The following is a 25,835-nucleotide window of genomic DNA, read 5'->3' on the forward strand; positions in this document are numbered from 1 at the left end:
GTTAAGAACTTAATTCGTTCTGGAGGTCCGTTCTTAACCTGAAACTGTTCCTAACCTGAAGCACCACTTTAGCTAATGGGGCCTCCCGCTGCCGCCGTGCCGCCAGAGCACGATTTCTGTTCTCATCCTGAAGCAAAGTTCTTAACCTGAGGTATTATTTCTGGGTTAGTGGAGTCTGTAACCTGAAGCGTCTGTAACCTGAGGTACCACTGTACCAATGTAGTCCGTAATCCCGGGCAGGAATGTGTCACAGAACTGCAATGGCGCCTCTTTTTTTCCTGGAGCAAGACGCTGTATTTTAGCCCCTCAGAGCTCTGTCCAAACAAGTGTTCAGCCCATAAAGTAGTGACATACGAGAAAGCGGCCTTGAGCATGTGCAGAGTGCCTTTCATCACTACAACTAGCCTGAACACTTCTGCAGCTAAGGCACCTTCCAAAGAGGAGGGTAATCTTGAGCACTCACGCCTCTCCTTTTAGAAACAGAATTAAAGGTCTGAGACCCCAAGGGCATTGTTCTCTATTAATTGTTCCGCTCGATGCTTTGTCAAATGTCAAATGTCATGTGCGCATGAGAGAAAGGGGCTTCCCCTTTCTGCCCCGCAGCATCCTGGGTAATGGCACGGAAAGAGACGTGGTCCGCCGGGTGCAAGGAGCTTTGGGGAGGCGAAACAGGGCTGCCTTCTTTTCTTCTGACCTGGGCTGCAAACACACCAAACGTCAAAAGCACACCTAAACATGTAAAGAACATTTAAACAGGAACACCCCCTGCCAACAAACAAACAAACAAACACCAGAAATGTAATTTACCTCTCACAGTACTACAGTTCCCAGCACCACACACTACAGTTCCCAAGTTTCTTTCAGTGTTTGACTGCGTGTGCTTTAAAGATATATACATATGCAGCCTTAGAAGCTTTGGGACTTATTTCTAGCCTTATTTATTCTCGTTGCCATCTGTTTTTAGGCCTCTCAGTGCCGTAACTGACCCCACAGCAGTTCAACTACCAGAGTGGCCTGGCAGAAAACCCCCCAGGCCAGGCGCTTTCCATGGCACAGAGAGGCAGAGCGGGGAAGCAGAACCGCCTGGATTCCTGCCTGTCCTCACGTAGGTGCTACAAGCCGCGGGTGCCCTGGCGGTTACCTCGCGGAGGAGCTTTGGGGCGCAAGATGGGGAGCCCTGTCTCGTCTGATCTTTCCAGCTTTGAAGCACATGGCCCCGGGGCCAAACATCGCGGCTCCGAGGAGGGCAGGACCAAACAGCCTTCCTGCCCCTTCCCTTCCTCACAGGCCTCCTGGGACTCAGATATCCCACATCTTGGCACCGATGCGCTCTCTTAGCGGCGGGTTGCTGAGGGCCTGGCAAAGGCGAGGGGGGCGGGCTGGTGTTACGTGTATCGGGCAAGGGTGAGCCGGAGGCACCCTGGATGGCTGCTTGTTTATTTGGTTACTGCTTTGTGGTTTCCACAAGGTGCCTGCAGGTCTGTGAGGAGATGCGGCTTCAAGATGCGTCTCGCCCTGTTCTCGTCTCCTGCTAGGCCTCAGACGGGCCCGGATGGCGGCCGTCCAACTCTGTGTGTGTGTGAGAGAGAGAGGAGGGAGGAATGGAAGGAAGAAATGAAGAAGAGAACTAAGGAGAAGGAGAGGGAGGGGAAGGGAAACAAAGCTCGTGAGTCACTTCGGAACGTCAGAAGCTGCTGCTGGGTCCCTCTCCGGCTTCAGTGTTGCCCACACTGGCTGGCAGCAGCCGTTCAGGGTTTCAGGCGAGGGACGTTCCCAGCGCCACCTGGGTATTTCAGGATTTGAACTCAGGACCTTCTGCAAGCATGTGGGAGGGTGTGCAAATCCACTAAGAAGTGAGCCCCATCATCCCTGACTTGTCCTGCTAGTGAAAGCAATACTGAGGTGAAAGCAGTATTGTGTGTTGCCTCATCAGGTGCATGACAAATATGCTCGGGCCACCATGATATATTAGGGTTGCCATATGTCAGTAATTTCCCGGACATACTGAGCATACTGCATTTGGAAGCAGTGTCCGGGCGGAAATAGCAGCAAATAAAATCCGCTCATACATCAGCGACTGATAAGACTTGTCACCCAGTTCTTCCAAAGTCTTCCTAAATTGTAAAGCTCCAAAATAAAGGCCGAAAGAGAGCAGGTCTGGGAAAAGGGATCCATCCAATGGGCACCACCAGTGAAAAGGCCCTGCTCCGTCTAGCTCCTGCCCTGTCATTGGATAGGGTGCTCACTTGCCCTTCTTCTTGACATGGAATGCTCTCTATTGGAGTCTCCAGGTCCAATATAAAGACCATAAGACGGGAGAGCAGGGGCCTTGAAGTTTCCAACAGCTGTTAAGCAAGCAAGCAAGCAAGCACACAGGTCACCTTTGTCACAGTCAGGAGGCCTATGTCCTGGCCAGACCTGCATCCAATCTTGTTTTTGTACAATCTTGTTTGTTCTCAGTAACCAAACTTATATTGTCAACATATACAAGCAGAAAAGTTGTTTTAAGTCATTTGCAAGGAATCGTACAAAACAAAGTGGCACTAATAAAGTTCCAGGGTGGCAACAGAAAGCAAACTGCAAATGCTTTTGCAGTTCATTCATCAGAAATATCCAGCAATATCAAGTTATGGGAAAACTGGTGCTATTAACAGTAATCCTTCCAATGCAATTCTGGGCTGCATCAATAGGAGTATAGCATCTAGATCAAGGGAAGTAATAGTGCCACTGTATTCTGCTCTGGTCAGACCTCACCTGGAGTACTGTGTCCAGTTCTGGGCACCACAGTTCAAGAAGGACACTGACAAACTGGAACGTGTCTAGAGGAGGGCAACCAAAATGGTCAAAGGCCTGGAAACGATGCCTTATGAGGAACGGCTAAGGGAGCTGGGCATGTTTAGCCTGGAGAAGAGGAGGTTAAGGGGGGATATGATAGCCATGTTCAAATATATAAAAGGATGTCACATAGAGGAGGGAGAAAGGTTGTTTTCTGCTGCTCCAGAGAAGCGGACACGGAGCAATGGATCCAAACTACAAGAAAGAAGATTCCACCTAAACATTAGGAAGAACTTCCTGACAGTAAGAGCTGTTTGACAGTGGAATTTGCTGCCAAGGAGTGTGGTGGAGTCTCCTACTTTGGAGGTCTTTAAGCAGAGGCTTGACAACCATATGTCAAGAGTGCTCTGATGGTGTTTCCTGCTTGGCAGGGGGGTTGGACTCGATGGCCCTTGTGGTCTCTTCCAACTCTATGATTCTATGATTCTAGTTGGTTAATTGATTTGGCAACTTCCATGCACATGACGTGTGATGCTAATTTCCTCCCCAAAGAATTAAATGATAACTAATCAGAGGAATCCACAGTTGCAAATGGCAAAACATATCTGTGAAAGGAAGAGGAGCAGGTTTGCTCAAGTGTGTTACAGGTGGAAATACTGTTTGTAATGAAGTGAGAGCAGGAGTTTACTTGCTCGAATTAACCAATCAGAAAGTTTCGAGAATTTACATGCTAGATTAAAATAGATTAATTCATTGAGCAGGCGATTGTAAGAAAAACACTGGGACCTAATTTGAATAGTAGAGTGCCTGGTATCTGGTGGGCAACCTCATTGTTTATCTCCACACTGTGGCTGCAAAGTAAATCGCAGGAGAGCGATGAGATTCAGGTGAGGGTCAGATGCCTTGCCAATTCCAGCAGGTCTATAACAGGGCAAAGAATTTACTCCTGCAATGAGCCAATCAATTGGAAAATTTATTTGTTTGGAATCCATACTATTCAGAATTTCACAGTTTAAAAGCAGCACTCAGAGAAATCTTATGCAACGGGTTAGGAACGTCTACCTTCCTCAGTGGATTCTTCCAGCTTCTTGCAACTACTGCCCACTTTCTTTCTTTCTTTCTTTGTCAGTGTTCCCAATGCAGTGACTCGAAGCCTCGGCATCATGCACGGGACTTGCAACGAAACCAGCTCAACAGGCTTGGGCTGGCCTGTACTTGAGCGGGATAGGGGAGGGGGAGGAGTGCTAAGGAACACCCAAGCACTCCAGGAAGTGGAAGAAGATGACTCAGAAGCTTTGCCTTGGCCTCTGTCTTTGCTGACACGAGGCCAGCACTAGGGTTAGTCTTTAGAGGGCGCTGTCCCCAGCAAAGGGAATGTTGCAAATTGCTCACATGGTCATCCGTTGGGACCAGATCTGGGAAGGGTCAGACCTCACCTGGAGTTGGTCAGACCTCACCTGGAGTACTGTGTCCAGTTCTGGGCACCACAATTCAAGAAGGACACTGACAAACTGGAACGTGTCCAGAGGAGGGCAACCAAAATGGTCAAAGGCCTGGAAACGATGCCTTATGAGGAACGGCTAAGGGAGCTGGGCATGTTTAGCCTGGAGAAGAGAAGGTTAAGGGGTGATATGATAGCCATGTTCAAATATATAAAAGGATGTCACATAGAGGAGGGAGAAAGGTTGTTTTCTGCTGCTCCAGAGAAGCGGACACGGAGCAATGGATCCAAACTACAAGAAAGAAGATTCCACCTAAACATTAGGAAGAACTTCCTGACAGTAAGAGCTGTTTGACAGTGGAATTTGCTGCCAAGGAGTGTGGTGGAGTCTCCTACTTTGGAGGTCTTTAAGCAGAGGCTTGACAACCATATGTCAGGAGTGCTCTGATGGTGTTTCCTGCTTGGCAGGGGGTTGGACACGATGGCCCTTGTGGTCTCTTCCAACTCTATGATTCTATGATTCTATGATTCTATGATTCTATGATTCTAAGGGTCGTAGGTCAATGCTGGAGCATCTACAGGTTTAATCCCCAGGTTGTCTTGTTGGCGGTACTTTTTACGAGATAGCATTGTAGCTGAACGCCATTTCAGCTTTTAAAGCTTTCGTCAGCTTACTTGAAAATCAAGGTGGGATTGTGCTTGTTTTCATTATTTTACCATTTGCAGGGCGTACAACAAAACAGAATAGAGAGTCTTAATAAGGAACAATCACAATAAACTGATCTGCTCGATAGGCCGTAGATATGTCAAACTCTACAGCAACAAAATGATCAATAAAACCCACACAGAGCGAAATATTCAAATATACAGCTGTAAGCCAGTTGTAGGATCATCACACAGCAGGGTTCCTGAAGAATATGGGAGATATCTTTGCAAAGTTCCACATTCTTTCGGAAAATATACATTCCACCAAGTCAGACCATTGGGGCATCAATGACGGACAGCAGCTTGACAGGGTTTCAGACATATATCTTTTCCCAATCCTACTTAGGAGATGCCATATTGACTTGGCAAACAGAGTGTAGATTTTGAAAGATATTGTTGTGTTGTTGATACAGCGTTATTAAGGATTTGATGTATTGACTCAGAAGTATATGATGTAACTCTTTGTGGCATTTTCTTGGCTGATTCTTCATTTAATAGCATTTTGCTCTCGAACGTGAGGCTTCACAACATCAAAATACCAGATGCATGCTTCAGATGCAGGCTCGTAACTTCTGGAAGCTGTGGTAGTAGGCCGAAGCCTGTGGAACTTTCTCCCTACTAATATTGGATAGGCACTCTCCTTGATCAACTTGAGATGTGAGGCTTTCTTGTTCCAGCAGACATTTTAATGTAGTGTTTGATTTTATGGCAAACTTTTATTGCTGCCTTGTCCCACTTTCTACAGATTGTTTTTATTTACATAGCTTAGAATGTGTTAGGGACCGTGCTGAGGAAGGCTGCACTGAGGAAGAACGGTGGGAGCCTCTCCCTCCCCCTGCTCCAGATCCTGAAACTTCCCAGGAGCAGGAGAACAGTATAGATTTGGAACACTGGTTTGCAGAGGGACATAGTTCAGAAGGCAGAAGCTGGGAAATACTGAATGGGGAACAGCTAGGTGAGGAAACACTGGGAGAGAGAGAGTTAACAGATTCACTGTCTCTGGAAAGCATTCCTCCGCTCTTCCCAAGGTCAAGAAGAGCTCAGAAAGGGGCAGAACAGGAAGCACAGAGGCTATAAACTCAGATTACAAGACATAGAAGTGACATGGATTAATAGGGATGGAAGAGGATGGGATTCTTAACCATCATTTCTAGGAGATGGGTTCTTTGTTCTCTTGCTGTGATTATTAAAAGTTTCTAACTGGTAAGAAGACTCCTTTTCCTTTGTTCTGCTGATCTACTGCCACGGGAGGAGGAAGGCGATTCCCTGAAGCCTGACAGAACGTGAAACAATTAAGTGGTATATTTGTATGGGTGACATTTAGTTATATCTGAGGTCCAGGACTAGCCTAGAACATCTCACTGTGCCTGAAGTGGAAAACCCAACAATGTCCCAAGACTAAGTGATATGTGAATAAATGTCTTAAATCAATCAATAAAGAGCTGGGGCAGCCTTTTTCTGATGATCACTAGCAAGGATGACTCCACTGCTCTTCTAAGTAACAGGTTCCATTGCTGAACTGCTCTTACCATGCTTCTCCAAATGTTCAACCAAATCTACCCTCCCATGACTTAATTCCATTAGATCTAGTCCGGCCCCCAGGGGCACTTGAGAACAAAGCGTTGCTCATTTCTACGTGACAGCCCTTCAGGGATTTGAAGGGCTTGGCCAAAACAGGGAAGGCAGAACTCCTGATGGAGACTACACAACTCCACATTCCACCATTAGATGAGATTCAAGGTCCCTCCAAATGTCCCTTTTTATTGTGAATTTATGCTCCTGATGGTATTGGGGCGGTTGTACACAATCTGGATTTCAGTTCTGTTTGTGCCTCCAAAAGTTTCAAGGGTAGACATCCTGCTTCATTTTCTCAAGAAATGCATGACTCGCAACGTCCAGCTGAAATTTTGTAACTTTTCACACCAGGAATGACCTGGGACTCAGCTACTTTAGTCAAGAAACACATGTTTTGGATGTGTTATAAGCATCCAACACCAGATTGCACCAGAAAGCAGAAAAACTTTCGAAGTGATTTTCCATAACGTTTCCCCCCCCTTTTGTTTTCCCCCCCATTTTGATTTCTGACTTATTTATAGCATTTCCTCCGTATGTGTAGACCCAACTCTGGTTTATATACCCCCTCTTCTTTCCTTGTGTTATAGTGCAAGGCTGTCTTTCCAGAAGGCAACAACGCAATAACATTGGGGAAGCATCACATAATGACATATAAAACAGAACTATGTGTAGATGCTTCACCATGAATGCGCTATTGTTGCATCAGTGACATGTTTCAAAATGTTATTGTTGTTTAGTCATTTAGTCGTGTCCGACTCTTCGTGACCCCATGGACCAGAGCACACCAGGCATTCCTGTCTTCCACTGCCTCCCGCAGTTTGGTCAAACTCATGCTGGTAGCTTTGAGAACACTGTCCAACCATCTTGTCCTCTGTCGTCCCCTTCTCCTTGTGCCCTCCATCTTTCCCAGCATCAGGGTCTTTTCCAGGAAGTCTTCTCTTCTGATGAGGTGGCCAAAGTATTGGAGCCTCAGCTTCAGGATCTGTCCTTCCAGTGAGCACTCAGGGCTGATTTCCTTCAGAATGGATAGGTTTGATTTTCTTGCAGTCCATGGGACTCTCAAGAGTCTCCTCCAGCACCATAATTCAAAAGCATCAATTCTTCAGCAATCAGTCTTCTTTATGGTCCATCTCTCACTTCCATACATCACTACTGGGAAAACCATAGCTTTAACTATATGGACCTTTGTTGGCAAGGTGATGTACCACAAACAAACAACAACAGTCTGGAGGAGCCCCAGGAAACATGAGGAACTGATGTTCTAGTTGCCTCTATTTCTTTGAAACAGCTTTATGCAGTTCCTGACATCACAGGTCACCTTTGAATGAACAACGCACGATACTTTACTCCAGTTTCTTCATGAAAATCAAGGTGGTTTTTCTGCTCATATTTCGGCCATTTCCCTTTTAATTCCCATTCTTGATCGCAAACATTCCCAGTTCATTCTCCTCATTGACCTTTTAAGGTCTTAAGTGCAGAGGGTGCCTGGCATTTCAGGGTCAATCTAAAACTCTGCTTGGTCAGATATTCTTAGGAGCTGTCGGACTGGGGGAAGGTTCATGAAGTCACGTCTGACCCAGGCTCTGCTCTACCCGAGGAAAGCAAATGACAGGCTGCCATCACCTTGAAAGCTGCAATTTAGTGCTGCCGCTGTGATATCCTCCAGAAGTTAATAAGCACCCTGCTTGCATGCGAGGAGGCCATGGTGGTTTGGGAATATGTAAACCTGGGGAGACTTGGGCTTTTGAGGGAAGGAGGTGGTGGGGCTGAGCTATTGGTCAGGAAATGCTCCAGCTGTGGGATCCTAGATTACCTTTTGTAAAAAGCCCACCCCCCACCCCAATTCAGTGGATTCATGTAGCTGACATGAATCTGGAATGACTCAAGAGTGCTGAACGATGTGCACTGGAGTGAAGCATATTTTTGAAATTGTGAACCTTTTTTTACTAGGAATTTTAGATGCAGAAATACCAAAGGACCAGAAAAGACTATTTATGTATGCGACGACAGCTGCCCAGATCCTTCTAGCCCAGAGATGGAAGGAAGACAAAGTCCCTACCAGAGAAGATTGGCTGATAAAGATGATGGACAATGCCAAAATGGCGAAAATGACCGGGAGAATTAGAAACCAAGAAGACAAAAGCTTTTAATATAGAGTGGGGGAAATTTATAAGTCATTTAGGAGAACACTGCAAACAATTAAAAACATGTAGTAAGAATTAGGGTCTAATGAGGATTTTAAGAAAAAATGGAGGATAATATGAAATGAGGATAATATGGGGCATGGGTGGCGCTGTGGTCTAACCCACTGAGCCTAGGGCTTGCCGATCAGAAGGTCGGCTGTTCGAATCCCCACGACGGGGTGAGCTCTTGTTGTTCTGTGTCGGCTCCTGCCAACCTAGCAGTTCAAAAGCACGTCAAAGTGCAAGTAGATAAATAGGCACCACTCCAGCGGGAAGGTAAATGGCGCACCATCCCCAGCACCATGATCCCGGTGGGGTGCCAGCACAGCTGCCCCCCCCCCCGTGCTGGGCACCACGCTCCTGGGACGCGTGCCAGCCACGCCCACACCTGCTCTCCGCCCCCAGTGCTGGAGCATGAAGCTCCACCACTGCTGAGCACTGCACAGTACACATTGCTCTATGCTGCCCTTTTGGACCAGAGCTCTTGCGCTGCTTCTGCATTGTTGGCTTATCATTCAACAACAACACACAGTCATGGCTCTCTTTCTAGGCACGACATCTTGACATTACTGGTTCCTTTTCTGAAGTTTGACTCTGTCACGAGCCCACTGTATACATTTTTGTAGAAAGCACATTGAACCCAGCAAATAACCCTAGCAATTGTTGTTGTTGTTGCTGCTGTTTTTTAATAATATTTTTATTGACTTTCCATTTTATAATATGTAAATACATCCTTATTTTGCACATTAGTTTTTGCCCATATGAGCTGGTTGACGCCTCCCCCCCACCTCATGGTTACCGTATTTTTTGCTCTATAGGATGCACCCGACCATAGGACGCACCTTGTTTTAGAGGGGGAGAACAAGGGGAAAAAAAAATCTCCCCCTCTCTGCTCAGCGCCCCTTCAGTGAAGCGGCAGGAGAAATGGAGCCCCTTCCATTTCTCCTGCCCCTTCACTGAAGGGGCGCTGCGCAGAGAGGGGGAGATTTTTTATCTCTTGTTCTCCCCCTCTAAAACAAGGTGCGTTCTGTGCATTCAAGGTGCGTTCACCCGAAGCCTCCGGGAACTCCCGCTGCGCTCTGGAGGCTTCAGGCGGCTACCTTGGAAGCCTGGAGAGTGAGAGGGGTCACTGCGCACTGACCCCTCTCGCTCTCCAGGCTTCAGTGAAGGCAACCCGAAGCCTCAGGAGCACGGTGGGAGTTCCCGCTGGGCTCCGGAGGCTTTGGGTTCCTTTTGACCTGCTCTTTGGGGCTGGCGGGGGGAAGCGCTGCTTTCCCCCACCGCCAGCCCCAAAGAGCAGGTCGGGGAGCAGCGCAAAGGCTGCGCGCAGCCTTCCCGCTGCCACCCAAGCTTGTGGGGCTGGCGGTGGGGGAAAGTGCTGCTTTCCCCCACCACCAGCCCCAAAGATCCCTGAAGCCTTCAGAGTGCAGCGCGAGTTCCCGCTGCGCTCCGCAGGCTTCGGGTTCCTTTTGCTGAACCCGGGAGAGCAAGACTCTCCTGGCTTCAGTGAAAGGAACCTGAAACCTCCGGAACGCAGTGGGAACTCGTGCTGCTTCAGGTGGCTATCCCTGAAGCCTGGAGAGCGAGAGGGGTTGGTGCGCACCGATCCCTCTCACTCTCCAGGCTTCAGCGAAAGCAACGTGAAGCCTCCGGAGCATGGGGGGAGCTCTCCCTCTGCGCTTCGGAGGCTTCGCGTGGCTATCGCTGAAGCCAAGGAGCCTGCATTTGCTCCATAGGATGCACACACATTTCCCCTTAATTTTTGGAGGGGAAAAAGTTCGTCCTATAGAGCGAAAAATATGGTACCTTCATTCTTTACTATATCATCACATTTGTACCTCTTTCTGTTTACATTATGTCCATTTCAATTATTACATTTTTAAAAAAATAATATAAAAAGGTAGAATCATCAACATTATAAGTCTTCTTAAGTCAATCCAGCTAGTGTTGTTAATTGTTTGCAATTGTCCTTCAAATATTGTATAAATTTACCCCAGTCTTTTTGGAAAGCTTGATCATGCTGGTTTTGGATTTTCCCACTCAGCTTCACCAGTTCTGCATATTCCACCATCTTTGTCTGCCACTCTTCAATTGGAAGTGACAGGAATTACCAGCCTAGCAATTGTTGTTTATCTTGCACAGAGCTACAGTTCTCAGGACCCTTAACAAAACCCAGTTCCCAGGATTCTTTGGGGTGTGTGTGGACTGGCTTTAAAAACCTGGAGAAGCTTCTCCACCTCCATCGTTCAGCCTGGAAATTGAGGTCCAGCGCCGAGGGCCTTCTGGCGGTTCCCTTGCTATGAGAAGCCAAGTTACAGGGAACCAGGCAGAGGGCCTTCTCGGTAGTGGCACCCGCCCTGTGGAACGCCCTCCCATCAGATGTCAAAGAGAACAACAACTACCACACTTTTAGAAGACATCTGAAGGCAGCACTGTTTAGGGAAGCTTTTCATGTTTAATAGGTTATTGTATTTTAATATTCTGTTAGAAGCCGCCCAGAGTGGCTGGGGAAACCCAGCTAGATGGTTGGGGTATAAGTAATAAATTATTATTATTAAATGCAAGGCGTGTAGGCAGCCTGGGCAACTGCAATCTAAGGATCAAGCTGGGCTATACTGCAGAGTTGTTGTACAGATTAGTGGGGTGATGCATGTGGAGCTCTTGGGACACCCAAAAGGCCCGTCTAAACACTAGACTGTTGAACGATTGCCAGACAAACAAATACAGGGCCTCAAGAACCAATGCAACGAGGAACGTTGAACTGCGAAACCTGATCGAGGCAGGATGTGGAACGATCTGTGAACCGTACAAGTGGCGAGATCCAATCCTCCGCCCCACCCACCGTGAGAAGACCGAGACAATGCTAACATTGGGATAAGACAGATTGACGTGATGTCATTGCAGGGAGGCAGACAGTTCAAAAGCTATTGAAGCCTTTCTCCTGAAAGCTCCTTCGAGAGGCGTTGCAGACCGATTTGGCTTTAGATCCAAGGCTTCGTCAAGAGTCCATAATCCCCTCGCTTTGCATGACCGACCGTCTATGCGGTTGGCACTTCAACACGACGCTGAGCTGGGCAGACGCTTGGCGGGGAAGATGAAGACACTGCCTTGTGTCAGCTAAGTGGCGTCTCAGAGGGCTCTGAGCACCTCCGGGGTGGATTCCTCTCTGATGCGCAGGAAAGTTTTACCTTCGACTCTCTAGACTGCTGACCAGCTGTTTCTGGGGCAACCATAAGCCGAGCATAATGAATATCTTTTGGCTGAGACAGAAAACCTCAAACCAGGTTCACTTTGTGGACATTCGATATTTCGTGGGTTATGGTCTGGCTTAAGCCCCATCCCTGGCCATTGCTCACAGCCTCTGTCTATGTGCGCAGATTTGCTGTTTGCAGATGATTTTGATCCCGGCTCTGTGGGTACGACAAGATCGCTCTCGAACCCATTCCACATAACAAAGCTGACCAGATGGGCTGCTGCTGCATCTCAGCTAAAGTATCTACAACAGATGGTTGTGAGTCGAGGACCCACCACCCGCATAGGAGTATAATAAGACACAAATACACATTATTTTAGGTTAATGGGCAAAATTAGGCCACAACTTTTATTGGTTACAGCATGTGAGTAGTATTGGCCTAGGCGCTGGATGAAATAGCAATACAAGACTCCATGGGAGTCATATCAGGGTTAACAACCAATGGGAGGAGCTTGTTGATGCAAATTCAAGTGGAAGCTCTCCATTACATCACCGGGGGTCATGCCCTGGCCCTAGCCACCAGCAGGGCATCGGACAGGATCCACGACTGCCGGATTCCTTTAATGGAATACCCAAAAGAGGAGGGGTAGATGATGGCCCATACCCAATTCTTCAACACAGCACACATATTCCAATGCCTAACCGCCAATACCAGAAAGTTGTGACGAATTGCTATGAGGTAGGCGAAAAAAAAACATGGTTCGAGTCCTGTCTTCCAGAGCAGGAGAAATCAAGCTTGTTCCCTCTCTCACGTGATAGCCCTTGAGATAGTTGAAGATGGCTATCATATCTCCTCTCAGTCCCCTCTTTTCCAGGCTAAACATACCCAGCTCCTTCAACTGCTCCTTATAAGGCTCTGTTTCCAGACCTGTGATCATCTTGGTTGCCCTCCTCTGCACACATTCCAGCTTGACAACATCCTTCTTAAATTGTGGAGCCCAGAATTGGACACAGTATTCCAGGTGTGGTCTCACCAAGGCAGAAGAGAGAGAGAATTTGTTTAGGATTGCAGTGGGGATGGTTTGGGTGGGTGGGTGGGGGTGCTGCGAGATGTCCCAGGGTAGTATGTGTGTTTTTCTTGTCTGGTAAACATCTCCCATCACTCTGAAGCTTCCCTGGATGTCTGTGGGTGCTTCTTGGTGGTCACTGTTTCTGAGTGGGGTTCAATCACACATTAGCAAATTCAGACGGCACAATTAAAGTTGATTTTGCACTCTTATGCAGCAACTCCCTCCCCCCTCCAAAAAAACCAACATCCTGGACTTTTTATGATAAGGAAAATACTGGGGTATATATGCTGAAAATGATGATAATGATGGCTTGATGTCCTGTAAGATCCCCAGAAACAAAATCAAAATGAATGTTCAGTAGATAACTGGTGATGCCTAACCTCCCCACAAACTTTGTGTGAACAAATTAGGATAAATGCTGAGTAAACTGCTCAGCGAAATATACTTTCTGATCTGAAAAAAATATCAGTTTTACTCCATGCTGTCTCCCCTGAGCTTCCGTGGGGCCTTTTCTGTTGGGGTGGGGGTGTTTTGGTTTCTCTCATTTTCCACTCACATAACCAGCTTCACCTTCACAAGTAAGTTAAGCACACCAAACACCCTGCAGTCTACGCATGAGAATTTCATCAACATTTTCTCTCATTTTTGACAGTGTTCCTCATTAATCAATGGAGAATATTTTTAAAACAGAGAATTTTTCAGCAGAGCATTTGTGATAAGCCCTGGTTTCCTGGTGGCATTTAATAACGTCTGAGGTCCAGGACCAGCTTAGAACATCTGAAGAGGAAAACTCAACAATGCCCCCTGATTCCACCCACTCCTTGCTGCGGTGTCGAGCTAAAGGGCATAGTATCAACTTATTTTGGCACCTGAGCCAGAAAATACCACAAATGCTCACCCTGGCAGTAAAATCACAATAATAATACATTAAAGCAACTGACAATTTACAGTCCTTTCATGACACCCAGAATCAGCTGCCTGAGGCGGCTGCCTCACTCTGCCTAATAGTAGGGCAGGATGAGAGGCCTCTGTTGAAGCTTGGTGGCCTCATTTCTGCAGCACACACTGGTGGGTCAGTGGCCTGGGGGGGGTATGTGTGCACACCAAACATTTAGATCACATGACTTCTCCCAAAGAATCCTGGGAACTGTAGTGATGTTGTGTGTGTGTGTTTGCCTATCTGCATTGGATTTCAAATAGTTCTTAAGTAGGTAAAGGACCCCCGGACGGTTACGTCCAGTCAGATGCGACTATGGGGTTGCGGCGCTCATCTCGCTTTCAGGCTGAGGGAGCCGGCGTTTGTCCACAGCTTTCCGGGTCGTGTGGCTAGCATGACTAAACCACTTCTGGTGCAACAGGACACTGTGTCGGAAGACAGAGCGCACAGAAACGCCATTTACCTTCCTGCCTCAGCGATACCTATTTATCTACTTTCACTTGACGTGCTTTCGAACTGCTAGGTTGGCAGGAGCTGGGACAGAGCAACGGGAGCTCACCCCATCGTGAGGATTCAAACCGGTGACCTTCTAATCAGCAAGCCCAAGAGGCTCATTGGTTTTGACTACAGCGCCATCCACGTCACTACCAAGTATGAAACAGTTCCAACTCTTTTTACACGATACAGTTTTATTTGCTTTCACACATGCCCTTGTTTTCGGTATGAAATTCCTTTGAATTATTTTTCATTTGTTTCTGTTTCTGTTGCTATATTGCTTTGGTATACAGTACTACCTCGGGTTACATACGCTTCAGGTTACACACTCCGCTAACCCAGAAATAGTGTTTCAGGTTAAGAACTTTGCTTCAGGATGAGAACAGAAATTGTGCTCTGGCGGCACGGCGGCAGCAGGAGGCCCCATTAGCTAAAGTGGTGCTTCAGGTTAAGAGCAGTTTCAGGTTAAGAACGGACCTCCAGAACAAATTAAGTACTTAACCCGAGGTACCACTGTATTGTATAAGAAGTGAACCGTATGCAAAAATAGCAGCAAATTTTTGAAAATAATATCCTCAATGCCTGAGCCCAACAGGTCCCTCTTTTACCATGCAATTCTATGCATGCTTACTTGGAATAAATTCTGTTGAGTTCCTTTCAAAGTAAATGGGATTTCTTTCTTAGCAAATGACAGGCACAAAATGACAAGCCTGGAAACTAGATGCTTACAAAGGCCAGGCCACACCTCTCACATCCTGCCAGCCATTTGCCCACTTCTCCTTCCCATCCGGCACCCAAGTGTGTTTTCTAATTCCTTGCAAAATCTGGGATGAACAAGCCAGCAGTCATCGTTCAGATCACTCTCGGGATACTGGTTGCATTCAGGAAATTGATTCAACCTAAACAGCACAGGAGGCATCATAGACCGGGCAATTCTTTGGTCTTTCTTTTGGTTTGCTTTGAATTGTGTCTTGCTCTGAATTTCCTCATCCACTAGAGGCCACTTCTGCCTCGCTAATAAGACAGCTCATAAACCTTCTACGTTGGTCTCATAGGCAGGGACTGCTTTCAGTAAATTGCATACCGTCCAACATTTCTCCAATGAAAATAGGGATGATGATGATGATGATGATGATGATAATGATAATAATAATAATAATAATAATAATAATAATAATAATAATAATAATAATATCCTACCCATCTGATTGGGTTGCCCCAGCCACTCTGGGCAGCTTCCAACACTTATAAAAAACATAATAAAGCATTAAACAACTTCCCTATACAGGGCTGCCTCCAGATATGGTTGTGTAGTTACTTATCTCCTTGGCACATGACTCCAGACCCTCTGATGAAAATAGGGATGTCCTAAGGAAAAGCGGGAGATTCTGGAATCAAACTGGAAACTGGGACGGCTTCTGTAAATCCAGGACTGTCCCTGGAAAATAGAGACACTTGGAGGGTCTGTGCCTATCATCCCCCCCCCCACTTTCTATCCTACCATATCCAGGACGACACATTTGACGCCATGTGCAATTTGATGCTCAGAAGCAATTTACTTCCAGTTTCTGGCTGTTAAAAGAAGAAGAAGAGTTTGGATTTGATATCCCGCTTTATCACTACCCGAAGGAGTCTCAAAGTGGCTAACATTCTCCTTTCCCTTCCTCCCCCACAACAAACACTCTGTGAGGTGAGCGGGGCTGAGAGACTTCAGAAAAGGGTGATTGGCCCAAGGTCACCCAGCAGCTGCATGTGGAGGAGCAGAGACGCGAACCCGGTTCCCCAGATTATGAGTCTACGGCTCCTAACCACTACACCACACTGGCTGTCTATGAGGTGTATAGGAACCTTGTCCTGCAGATGCCCACCTTTCACGTCTATCACAGCGATGCAGAATGGAAGCGCACATGTTTTCATGGGCCAGTGCAATGGGGCTGCCCCATTTCGTGGGGTGGTGGAGTGAAATAGCAGGAAGTTTAATCTGGAAACACCCTTGGGCTGAGATGGTCAATTGGCTGGTCAGATATCGCTGACTGGTCTGTCTATGATTTCACAAGCTTTGACTGTGGTCAAATATTCCAGGAAGCCAAGGAAGGCCTTGTGTAGGTGTCAGACTCCATCCTTAATTGCATCACCAGATCACCTGACTGTAATGTCAGGAATGTGGTCTCCTTGCTCTTGCAAGATTCAGGCTTGATTCACCACACATATACTCACCTTTCGTTTTTGAGGAGCAGGAGCTTCTTGGCACTTTATGCTACAATAAAGACATTAATCATTGATCCTCTTTGTATTTTATACTTGTCGCATGTTTCTTGTGGCTTTCCCTGGGATCCCGTGATAAAGATCAGGAGCTGTTCAATCTCTGGAACTCAGTTAAATATTGCAGACGGTGTCTAATGAGAAAAGAAACCCTCACAACAGTCTACTAAGAAAATTGAACAAAACCCATAGGTTTTGTCTTGCTTACTTCAGGTCTTGGACATAGCAGGAAGAATCCCAACCAAACATATGGAGAAGAACTCCTTCAGAACTACACAGCCAATCAGAGTACATGCTACCTTGGTAGAGATCATGTGATTTTGCCTGGTTGCTAGGCAATACCTCACCCCGTTTAGCCGACTTGCTGATAACAGAATTAACCCTTGCGTTACAAACTTTGCTTTGATTGCTGCTGTCACACTTCTAACAGTTCCCAGGGATTTATATTTGCGTAACATTGTTATAAATACTAATGGATTACGCCTGTTTAGAATGTAGCCTCATTGGCTTATGACACCTTTTTAATTTTTTATTATTAATTTGCATAATCTTTTCATGGGGATCATTCTAATAAATGAATTCCTTTAAGCCTGAGCCAGAACAACATGAGAAGACATTGCATGGGCAAATCCCATCTTCCATTGGATGATGTGATGTCATTGGGATGCCTATGTGATCCCTGATTGGCTGGAAGTCAGCATCATCTCAGTTAGAAGCCAGTGATGTTGTTTTTTTAAAAAAATAACACCACGGATGCAGCTCAGAGAAAGAAGCAGCTGGGAGTGGCATGCAAAGAATGAAAATTTTGGTTCTTGAATACCTAAGGTAAAGGGTAAAGGGACCCCTGACCATTGGGTCCAGTCGTGGCCGACTCTGGGGTTGTGGCGCTCATCTCGTTTTATTGGCCAAGGGAGCCAGCATACAGCTTCCAGGTCATATGGCCAGCATGACTAAGCCGCTTCTGGCGAACCAGAGCAGCGCACAAAGCGCTGTTTACCTTCCCGCCAGAGCAATACCTATTTATCTACTTGCACTTGACGTGCTTTCGAACTGCTAGGTTGGCAGGAGCAGGGACCGAGCAACGGGGACTCACCCCGTTGTGGGGATTCGAACCGCCGACTTTCTGATCGGCAAGTCCTAGGCTCTGTGGTTTAACCCACAGCGCCACCTGCGTCCCAGTTCTTGAATACCTACCACCCCCCAAAAAGAGAGATCCAGTGTGTTGTAGTGATCAGAGTGTTGGACTAGGATGTGGGAGACCAGGCTTCAAATCTCCACTCCAGACTATTTGCAAAAGTATTGTAAACTGTATGAATGTTAGAATGATGCAGGATTGAAAGATAATACAGCACTAGCAAATTTAGCGGAAAGATGTATGAAAATAATTGAATTATAAGAACAAAGTTGAAAACTGATAAATATTATGTCAAATTCTGAATATCTAAATATTTGATAACAAAGTGTAAAATTTGAGACATATTATTGGAAAGGTACAGAATAAGTTTTGAGAGTAGGTGAAGTACTGCAGAACATGATTTTCTAAACGAGAACGCAGGAAAGGGAGACGTGAGGGAGTCCAAGAGTAAGGTTACAGAAACTAGGATTTTGAGGATACTGTATTGTATTGTTTTTGTTGTGTACTGTGTGACTTTTTTTCTGATATTTTTTTTCCCTTCGGTGAGGGTGATTTATGTGTTGGTGTTTTATTGTTTAAAAACCTTAATAAATATTTTATAAAAAAACCAAAACAAATCTCCACTCCACCACGAGGCTCATGGAATGACCTTAGGCCCATCACTGTCTCTCAGCCACTCCTTCCTCACAGGGTTGCTGTGGGGCTTAAACGAGGAGGGGAGGAGAACTACGAGCTCCTAGGAGGGGGGGGAGGGGGATATAAATGCAACAAGTAAATAAATAATAATAAAATATTTTGGTGAAGCCCCAAATTCTTTAACCATGTGGCCACTGTTTGGCAATGTTAGATTGGTCCATCGACCTAGCACCCTGCCCTGAGGACAAGGCAGTTTCTTCCAGGACACAGAAGCATTACTAAGAGTGGCAACCACGAGATGCTTCCTTTACACCTTGTTGGGTCACATTTACACCATACATTTAAAATGCATGGATTCTGCCCCCCCCCCCGCGAAGAATTCTAGGAACAAATTTACAGACTGTTCCCTGTTGAAGGAGAATTATATGAAGATGATGTATAGATGGTATATGACACCAGTGCAGTCAGGGAAAATGTACAAAACTAGTTCAAATATATGTTGAAAGTGTAAGGAAAAGGAGGGGACATTTTATCATATGTGGTGGGATTGTAATGTAATTAAATTTTTGGGGGAAATGATATACAATGAATTGAAGAAAATGTTCCACTTGACATTTGTTAAAAAACCTGAAGCATTTTTGTTAGGGATCGTAGGGAAAGACCTGCCAAAAAAGTTGAAAAACATCTTCATGTATGCGGCAACGGCTGTGAGAGTCCTAATAGCGCAAGGATGGAAGACTGAAGAAATTCCAGCTAAAGAATCATGGCAAAAGAAACTGATGGACAATGCAGAACTGGCAAAATTGACACATAAGCTACGGGACAAGGATAACTGTGACTTCAAAGATGAATGGGAACCCTTTACAAAGTATTTGAAGATGCAACAAAGTGAATTGGACTCCTTGGCAGGTTTTCAATAAACACTCACAAACTCTTTATTGACAATAATTAATTAGATAATTTAAGGATTTATACAAGTTTGTAACATGCAGAGAATAGCATTTACAGAGAAACCAAAGATTGGAACTGAGGGAAGTCGGGGTGGGTGTGGGTTTTGTGGGGGGGGGGAGGAAAATGGGGAAAAAACTAACGATGATGTATTTTTGGATAATATGTTTGGTTTAAATTTCTAATAAAAAAATATTAAAAAAGAAGAATTCTAGGAACTGTAGTTTGTTAAAAGTGCTGGGGAGCTGTAGCCCGCGGAGGGGGTGAACTACAGTTCCCAAGATTCCTTAGGGGAAGCCATGTGCTTTAAGCGTAAGATGTGGACCTGGACCGCCCCCCACCCCGCACTGTCCCCAGTTTGCAAAATGACCAACCGCTTCCTTTGCAATGTACCTGCCTTCCAACAAGCAGGAATTAACCTGGGACCTTTTGCAGGCAAACCTCATGCTCTGTCACGGCGCTACCGCCCATCCCGTGCTCCCCGCACCTCCCCTTATTTCCCTCTCTTCAAAACCCACAATTTCCGTGAAGCCTTGGGCGCAGCTCCTTAATCCCCGTCCGCAGCTGGAACGAAGTACGTGCAACTGACAAACCCCTGCATTTCCCCGCTCCGTCACGTTCTAATCCAGACTGTAAGATTATCAGGGCAGGGACCTGCCGTCCTCTTGCATATTTGCAAAGCATCGTTCACATTGATGGCACTGTGCTGTGGGGAGGATCAAGGCTGGAACGCAACCCCACCAACCCACTGGAAAAGTCACGATCTGCACCCTTCCACAACCCCCTCTAACTTCATTGGGTTCTGCTCCTCCTGCATTTCCAAGCATATTTCTGCAACCCTGCGGGCTCAAAGATTTGGCAAAGGCTCGGATTGCGCCTGGTATTAAGCCCACAATTGGTCCTTAGTTGTTTTTTTGTTCTTAAATAGCAGACCCTCCAAGTGTCCCTATTTTCCATTTAGAGAAAGCAGTCCCGGTTTCGGATTTGATCCTGGTATGTCCCACTTTTCCTTAAGACACCCCTATTTTCATTAGAGAAATGTTGGAGATTATGGTAGGATGTCCCTATTTTCATCAGAGAAATGTTGGAGGGTATGGAGTTATCCAAACCCCAAGCTGTCTGAAGGCAATCCTGTCTAGGGAAGGTTTTTATTTAAAAAAAATTAATGCTTTATTGTGTTTTTATATACAGTGGTACCTTGGGTTACATACACTTCAGGTTACAGATGCTTCAGGTTAGAGACTCCGCTAATCCAGAAATATTACCTCAGGTTAAGAACTTTGCTTCAGGATGAGAACAGAAATCGTGCTCCGGTGGCGTGGCAGCAGCAGGAGGCCCCATTAGCTAAAGTGGTGCTTCAGGTTAAGAACAGTTTCAGGTTAAGTACGGACCTCTGGAACAAATTAAGTACTTAACCCGAGGTACCACTGTATGTTGGAAGCCGCCCAGAGTGGCTGGGGCGACCCAGTAAGATGTGTGGAGTATAAATAGTATAATTATCATTATGGAAGGGGACGTCCCTATTTTCATTGGATAAATGTTGGAGGGTATGAAATAGCAACCTAGAGGGGAGATCTAGATCAGATCCACTGCATGGGGGATGAGAGGGATTTATTTCTTGCCCCTATTGCCGACCTGATCTGGATTCCCTGAGCCCCATAGCTGGCATTTGCTCCCTGGAGAAACTGGTGCAACTGATCTGAGTGAGTTCTGATGCTTGGATTTACAGCAACTACAGTGGTTCCTTGGGTTAAGAACTTAATTTGTTCTGGAGGTCCGTTCTTAACCTGAAACTGTTCTTAACCTGAAGCACCACTTTAGCTAATAGGGCCACCTGCTGCTGCCGCACCGTTGCTGCACAATTTCTGTTCTCATCCTGAAGCAAAGTTCTTAACCCGAGGTAATATTTCTGGGTTAGTGGAGTCTGTAACCTGAAGCGTATGTAACCTGAGGTACCACTGTACTGCTTTTACATAACCCAGGCTTCATGCTCCCTTTCCCACTATAGCGTTGAGCCTCTGCTGATCAACAGCTCCCAACTCCACCATGCATAACCTTCCTTTGGTCTGCTCCAGATTCTTCCCCTATGTAATTTTCCCTGCGTCACTCATCAAAGCTATGATTTGCCAGGGAGTACTGAGTGTGGCGCAGCAAACAGGGTGATTATGTGGCCTACTTTACAAAGGGCAAGCTCTCTGTTGGAAGGGTTAGACATTCAGAAGAGAACAAGGACCTTAAAAGTTGGCAGTCAATGATACTTGCGATAAACATGCGCTCACAGGTGCCCTGGCCCTTAATCAGTAGGGGTACCAGTCCCAATTGATAAGAGTCTTGAATTTGAATGATTGTTTGATCCATGTCCAAATTAAAGACAATGGATCCCAAACCCTCTAACATCTCTCTGATGAAAATAGGGACATCCTAGGTGACATGGGTGGCGCTGTGGGTTAAACCACAAAGCCTAGGACTTGCTGATCAGAAGGTCGGCGGTTCGAATCCCCATGACGGGGTGAGCTCCTGTTGCTCGGTCCCTTCTCCTGCCCACCTAGCAGTTCAAAAGCATGCGAGAAGGTAAACGGCGTTTCCATGCACTGCTCTGGTTCGCCAGAAGTGGCTTAGTCATGCTGGCCACATGACCCGGAAGCTGTACGCTGGCTCCCTCGGCTAATAAAGCGAGATGAGCGCCGCAACCCCAGAGTCGGTCACGACTGGACCTAATGCTCAGAGGTCCCTTTATCTTTTACTTCATCATCACTTGGAGTGTCTGGCATAAGGGCCAGAAGGTATTATGTGATATGATATGAGCCTGGAGAGATGGGGTTTGCTGGGAGGGTGGGAGAGAAGGCCATGGAAGCTTTGAAGATAGTTAGTGCTAAGATTTAAGTAGAAGCAGGAGAAATTAGGAGGAAGGGAGAAAACCGGGATGTCGATTTTATTCGCTTTGCACAATTCTGTCTCCCTTGGGACAGAATGTGGATTGACCAATGGATCTTGTAGCGCAGGGAATAATCACCCCTGCCTATGGCACACCAGGCCACAGAGAGGTTAGGCTGGCCTCAACCAGAGCCAGGGCTTTTTCGGCTGTGGCTCCGATCTGGTGGAACGCTCTGTCACAAGAGACTAAGGCCCTGTGGGACTTGACATCTTTCCACAGGGCCTGCAAGACAGAGCTGTTCCACCAGGCCTTTGGCCAGGGCACAGCCCGACTCCCTCCTTTGGTAATCTTCACAGAACTCTAGCTCAATGGTTGCCATCAATTTGATTTGAATTAATTTTATAATGAAATGATTTTAGAATGTTGTATTATTTTATTGTTGTTAGCCGCCCTGAGCCCAGCTTCCGCTGGGGAGGGTGGGATATAAATAAAATATTATTATTATTATTATTATTATTATTATTATTATTATTATTATTATTTGGAGTTAGGCTGGATGCCCTGGCATCAACTGCGTGTCGCTACGTGCAACAGTCTCACCATCTCTTTCCTAGGCTTGGCCTTTGGGAATTTGTTGCCGCTGCTGTTCTTGCCCGTTTTGTTGTTTGCCACATCCGAGCTGATGTATCCAGCAGAAGGGTTTGGATTGTGCGTGCGTGCATGAGTGTGTGTGTGTGTGTTTTGGTGTGCGCTCATGCATCTGTGAGCCGCTGGAACATCTCGCAAGCACATTTCTCCCTCAGAAAGAGGTTATTTTAGTTCCTCACCACCCACGGCGGATGATGTCAAGCGCATCAGCCAGGATGCTGGACAAACTTCTTTTTAAAGATAGATTGGGGATGGGTTGTGTAGGCTGTTGCCAAGTGCATTTTAGAACTGGATTGTTACCACAGGTAGCAGCAAGTCCTGAAGGGAAAGAGAACGCCAAAGATTTATGGGGCTCCAGAATATTTTTTCCAAAGCAGCAGCAGAGGCAGTGTCTCCCTCCTTCCCTCCTTCCCTCCTTCCCTCTCTGTGTGTGTATTCATTCATTCAGATTTCCTCGCTTATAAAATGAAACCAAAATTGGCATTTAATACAATCTCTGGCAACAATATCTCCCCACTCTGCTAACTACCTGAGATTCCTTTTTTTAAGGAGTTGCTTAAACTTGGCAGCAGTGCTTTTTTTCTTGGGGGGGGGGTATGCAGGGGTATGCATACCCCTAAACATTTTGTGAATCATTGTACAGTGGTAGCTCAGGTTACATACGCTTCAGGTTACAGACTCCGCTAACCCAGAAATAGTACCTCGGGTTAAGAACCTTGCTTCAGGATGAGAACAGAAATCGTGCAGCGGCGGTGCGGTGGCAGCAGGAGGCCCCATTAGCTAAAGTGGTGCTTCAGGTTAAGAACAGTTTCAGGTTAAGAACGGACCTCCGGAACGAATTCAGTACTTAACCTGAGGTACCACCGTATTTGTGGTGGTGTTATTATCAGAGGCCGATTTAGGGGAGCAGGACTGATTCTCCAGCACTGGGCGCCATAACAATGACTTACAACGGAAGGAGAGGCAGGGGACGGGAGGTGCCAAAATTTGGTGTTGCACAGGACCCTGCTAAAATTTGAAAGCTCAAAGTCTGCCAATGGTTATTATGCTCCTAGTGATTAGATTGAATTTGTCTAAATAGGTCAAGCATTGTTGTTATCATGGAGTTGGAAGGGTTCTGCAATATAGACATTCAGAAGAGAACAAAGACCTTAAAAGTTAAGGTTTAGCCCCATTAGCTAAAGTGATGCTTCAGGTTAAGAACAGTTTCAGGTTAAGAACGGACCTCCAGAATGAATTAAGTACTTAACCCGAGGTACCACTGTACTTTTGTCCGTTTACTGTATTTGTTTCACTATAAAATGGTGATTTTCTGGAGTCAAAATGAGAGCACCCCTAAACATATTTTTAAAGGGGGGGAAAGCACTGCTTGCAGTGCTTGCAAGAAGGCACGCGATCTACCAAAGTAGGTTAAGCTCTGCTCCCTCTTGTCCTTTGTGATCCACGCCAGCTCTGTCTTCTTCTCCTTCGCTTCCTATTCTTCTCCTGTCTACGTGGGGGGGAGAGAGAGAGACAGGCCTCTGGGATCAGTTCACCTCTTTAGGGCAAGGAGACAGCCAGGCTCCCTCCCGCAGCAATCTGAACCTCTGCCTTGATCTCAGCAGAAAAGCTGGGGCAGCCCAAGGGGCGGGGGCAGACAAGGGTGCTGATGGGGTAGGAGTGGCTTCCCTTTGTTCTTTTGCAACCTCCCCCACCTTGGGCGGAAAACGAAAACCTGCACGGAGGGAAGAGTCGAGTGAAGATTCTTCCCTCTCTGCCGGAGGGGATCCTTTCTAAACTTTGCAAGGGAAGAAAGAAGACAAACTGGCGCATAATACACGCCTGCGCTTTCTTTTGATCGGGAGCGGTTCTAACTGGAAGTAGGCGCAATGTCGCTAATGGGCTGGAAATGCTGGACTTGGGAAAAGAGACACCCCACACGGGACACAGGTCCTCATTTGGTCTTTGACTCAGTTCTTCATCTGTGAAATGGGCATCTTACGATATGAGCACAGGTGTGCCGGAATGTTGCAGGGTGGAGTGTTCTTCCTGTTCTAGCCAACCATACACACTCTCTCAGGATATTTTAATTCATTTGCTCTCTGCTGTGGCGTCCCATCATCCCTGCACCCCAAAAGCCACTTAGCATCTTGCGGCTACTAAACCTGCACAGTCCTCACTTAAAAGGTAAAGGGACCCCTGACCATTAGGTCCAGCCGTGACTGACTCTGGGGTTGCGGCGCTCATCTCGCTTTATTGGCCGAGGGAGCCGGCGTACAGCTTCCGGGTCTTGTGGCCAGCATGACCAAACCGCTTCTGGCGAACCAGAGCAGCGCACGGAAACACCGTTTACCTTCCTGCCAGAGCGGTACCTATTTATCTACTTGCACTTTGATGTGCTTTCAAACTGCTAGGTTGGCAGGAGCAGGGACCGAGCAATGGGAGCTCACCCCGTCGCGGGGATTCAAACCGCCGACCTTCTGATCGGCAAGTCCTAGGCTCTGTGGTTTAACCCACAGTGCCACCCGCATCCCTCACGTAGTCCTCACTTAGACCTCAGCAAATTAGTGACCATGGATGCAGCCACCTATAGGTGACCATGAAGGTTCTGCATGTTGCCAGCTTCTTTCCAGTCTGTACTGGTGGGATTCCTGTGTTGTTATTGTTGTTGTTGTTGTTGCAGGGCTGACATTTGGGTTGGGCATTGCCTGCACCTTCCAAGCCCCATTCTCCTCCTGTTCCAGGTTGGGACTCATTCAGGCCAAGAGTACATGAGTGGTGCAGGTCAGGCAGCTGAGGATCAGGACCATGGAGAGCGACAAAGAGCCCTAGGCCATGGCAACACAACCGTTGACCCTTCTGGTCTGCCTGCTCCTTGCTGCCATAACCTGCCTACCTGCCTTCATTGGGCATGCATGCAGAGATGGGCATGTGAGATGGCGCCACCTCTTCCACCTGCTTTGCACCCTGGGCTTGGG

This window comes from Podarcis liolepis (genome assembly GCF_965112155.1).
Source record: "Podarcis liolepis genome assembly, chromosome: 13".
NCBI classification, from domain to species: domain Eukaryota; kingdom Metazoa; phylum Chordata; class Lepidosauria; order Squamata; family Lacertidae; genus Podarcis; species Podarcis liolepis.